Below are 3585 nucleotides of genomic sequence, written 5' to 3'. Positions count from 1 at the left end.
TTGCCTCTGTTGCTTGATCCCTAGTGATTTTGGTGCTCCTATCTTTAGTTGCTCCCAATAATTGTGTGGAGGAAAATGTATCCCCTGAGATATCTCAGGGATTTCTTGATGAGAGAATTCCTCATGCTCTTGTTGAGGTCCATGAGTGGGCTCTCTTGATGTGCTGTCAAATGCTCTACTACTGAGCTATGGACCCATGAGATGAATCTCTCCATCTCCCATGACTCGGAGGTGGAAGCTTTTGTCTTCCCTTTCCTCTTTCTAGAGGTTTCTCCGATCTTAGGTGTCATAAATGGTTATAGAAAAACAAAAAGCTATACTTTTACCATACCAAACTTAGAATGTTACTCGCCCTCGAGCAAAAGAAGAAAGAATAGAAGAAAAAGAAAAAGAAGATATGGAGGAGAGGGAGAGATGTTTATGTTTTGGCCATTTAGGGTGGGTTTGGGTGGGAAGGATGGATGGATGTGATTGGTGAAGAGGTGATGGGAAAGAGAGATTGAGGTGATTGGTGAAGAAGAGAGAAGGTGAGTTGAGATAGGTGGGGATCCTATGGGGTCCACAGATCCTGAGGTGTCAAAGATTTACATTCCTGCACCAATGAGGCATGTAAAACACCCTCTGCATACAATCCTGGCGTTTAACGCCAGATTGATGCTTGTTTCTGGCGTTAAACGCCAGCTCTATGCTTGTTTTGGGCGTTCAATGCCAGTTTGCAGCATGTTTCTGGCGTTGAACGCCAGCTTTCCTCAGTGTGCAATCCTGGCGTTTAAATGCCAGATTGCTGCATGTTTCTGGCATTCAACGCCAGATCCATGCTCTGTTCTGGCGTTGAACGCCAGCCAGATGCTCCTTACTAGCGTTTAAATTCCAGTAAGCCCTTCCTCCAGGGTGTTCTGTTTCTTCTGCTATTTTTTTATTCTATTTTTAATTTTAGTATTTATTTTGTGACTCCACATGATCACAAACCTAATAAAACATAAAAGAATAATAAAAATAAAATTAGATAAATAAAAATTGGGTTGCCTCCCAATAAGCGCTTCTTTAATGTCACTAGCTTGACAGTGGGCTCTCATGGAGCCTCACAGGTGATCAGGTCAATATTGTAGACTCCCAATACCAAACTTAGAGTTTGAATGTGGGGATTCAACACCAAACTTAGAGTTTGATTGTGGGGGCTCTGTTTGACTCTGTATTGAGAGAAGCTTTGCATGCTTCCTCTCCATGGTTACAGAAGAAGATCATTGAGCTTTAAACACAAGGTAGTCCCCATTTAATTGAAGGACTAGCTCTCCTCTGTCAATATCAATCACAGCTCCTGCTGTGGCTAGGAATGGTCTTCCGAGGATGATGCATTCATCCTCCTCCTTCCTAGTTTCTAAGATTATGAAATCAGCAGGGATGTAGAGGCCTTTAACCTTCACTAACACGTCCTCTACTAATCCATAAGCTTGTCTTTGTGATCTGTCTGCCATTTCTACTGAGAATATGGCAGGCTATACCTTAATGATCCCCAGCTTCTCCATTACAGAGAGTGGCATAAGATTTATGCCTGACCCTAGGTCACACAGAGCCTTCTCAAAGGTCAAGGTGCATATGGTACAGGGTATTAAGAATTTACCAGGATCTTGTTTCTTTTGAGGTAAAGTTTGCTGAACCCATGTATCTAGTTCACTAATGAGCAAGGGAGGTTCACCTTCCCAAGTCTCATTACCAAACAACTTGGCATTCAGTTTCATGATGGCTCCTAGATACTGAGCAACTTTCTCTCCAGTTACATCTTCAGGAAGAATAGTTTTCAGAGCTCATGAATGGCAGAAAGAGGTTTAATAGGATCTCTATGGTCTCTATATGAGCCTCAGATTCCTTTAAGTCCTCAATAGGGAACTCCTTCTTGCTTGAGAGACGTCCCATGAGGTCTTCCTCACTGGGATTCACGTCCTCCCCTTCCTCCTTGAATTCGGCCACATTGACTATATCAATGGCCTTGCACTCTCTTTTTGGATTCTCTTCTGTATTGCTTGGGAGAGTACTAGGAGGAGTTTCAGTGATTTTCTTACTCAGGTGGCCTACTTGTGCCACCAAATTTCTAATGGATGACCTCGTTTCACTCATGAAACTTAAAGTGGCCTTAGACAGATCAGAGACTATATTTGCTAAGCTAGAGGAGCTCTGCTCAGAATTCTCTGTCTGTTGTTGAGAAGATGATGGAAAAGGCTTGCCATTGTTAAGCCTGTTTCTTCCACCATTATTAAAGCCTTGTTGAGGCTTCTGTTGATCCTTCCATGAGAAATTTGGATGATTTCTCCATGAGGAATTATAGATGTTTCCATAAGGTTTACCCATGTAATTTATCTCTGCCATTGCAGGGTTCTCAGGATCATAGGCTTTTTCTTCAGAAGATGCCTCTTTAGTACTGTTGGATGCATTTTGCCATCCATTCAGACTTTGAGAAATCATGTTGACTTGCTGAGTCAACATTTTATTCTAAGCCAATATGGCATTCAGAGCATCAATCTCAAGAACTCCCTTCCTCTGAGGTGTCCCATTATTCACAAAATTCCTCTCAGAAGTGTACATGAATTGGTTATTTGCAACCATGTCAATAAGTTCTTGAGCTTCTGCAGGTATTTTCTTTAGGTGAATGGATCCACCTGCAGAATGGTCCAGTGACATCTTAGAGAACTCAGATAGACCATAATAGAATATATCCAGAATGGTCCACTCTGAAAGCATGTCAGAAGGACACCTTTTGGTCATCTGCTTGCATCTTTCCCAAGCTTCATAGAGGGATTCACCATCTTTTTGTTTGAAGGTCTGAACATCCACTCTAAGCTTGCTCATCTTTTGAGGAGGAAAGAACTTAGCCAAGAAGGCCGTGACCAGCTTATCCCAGGAGTCCAGGCTATCTTTAGGTTGAGAGTCCAACCATGTTCTAGCTCTGTCTCTTACAGCAAAAGGGAAAAGCATAAGCCTGTAGACTTCAGGATCTACTCCATTAGTCTTAACAATCTCACAGATCTGCAAGAACTCAGTTAAGAACTGGTAGGGATCTTCTGATGGAAGTCCATGAAACTTGCAATTCTGTTGCATTAGAGCAACTAATTGAGGTTTCAGCTCAAAATTGTTTGCTCCAATGGCAGGAATTGAGATGCTTCTTCCATCAAACTTGGATGTAGGTGCAGTATAATCACCAAGCATCCTTCTTGCATTATTGTTGTTGGGTTTGGCTGCCATCTCCTTTTCTTGTTTGAAAATTTCAGCAAGGTTATCTCTGGATTGTTGTAATTTAGCTTCTCTTAGTTTTCTCTTCAGAGTCCTTTCAGGTTCTAGATCAGCTTCAACAAGAATACGTTTTTCCTTGTTCCTGCTCATATGAAGGAGAAGAGAACAGAAAAAGAAGAGGAGTCCTCTATGTCACAGTATAGAGATTCTTTTATGTTAGTAGAAGAAGAAAGGGAATAAGAGTGAAGAAGAATGAATAATCCAAACACAAGAGTGAGGATAGGGGCAGTGATTTGAGATGAAGAGAAGTGTTAGTAAATGAATGAGTAAATAGAATAAGATGAGAGAGAGAAATTTTCG

The 3585-nt window shown here is 41.5% G+C and overlaps 1 non-coding gene across 1 annotated transcript; it reads left to right on the top strand.

Annotated features, from left to right (window-relative positions):
* Positions 1–2730: 2730 nt before the first annotated feature.
* Positions 2731–2838, top strand: LOC127747225 (small nucleolar RNA R71). The gene has a single exon (XR_008009027.1). It is a non-coding gene; the product is annotated as a small nucleolar RNA R71 (small nucleolar RNA).
* The last annotated feature ends 747 nt before the right edge of the window (positions 2839–3585 follow it).

This window comes from Arachis duranensis, chromosome 4 (genome assembly GCF_000817695.3).
Source record: "Arachis duranensis cultivar V14167 chromosome 4, aradu.V14167.gnm2.J7QH, whole genome shotgun sequence".
NCBI classification, from domain to species: domain Eukaryota; kingdom Viridiplantae; phylum Streptophyta; class Magnoliopsida; order Fabales; family Fabaceae; genus Arachis; species Arachis duranensis.
This window is presented reverse-complemented; position numbering and strand designations above follow the sequence as displayed.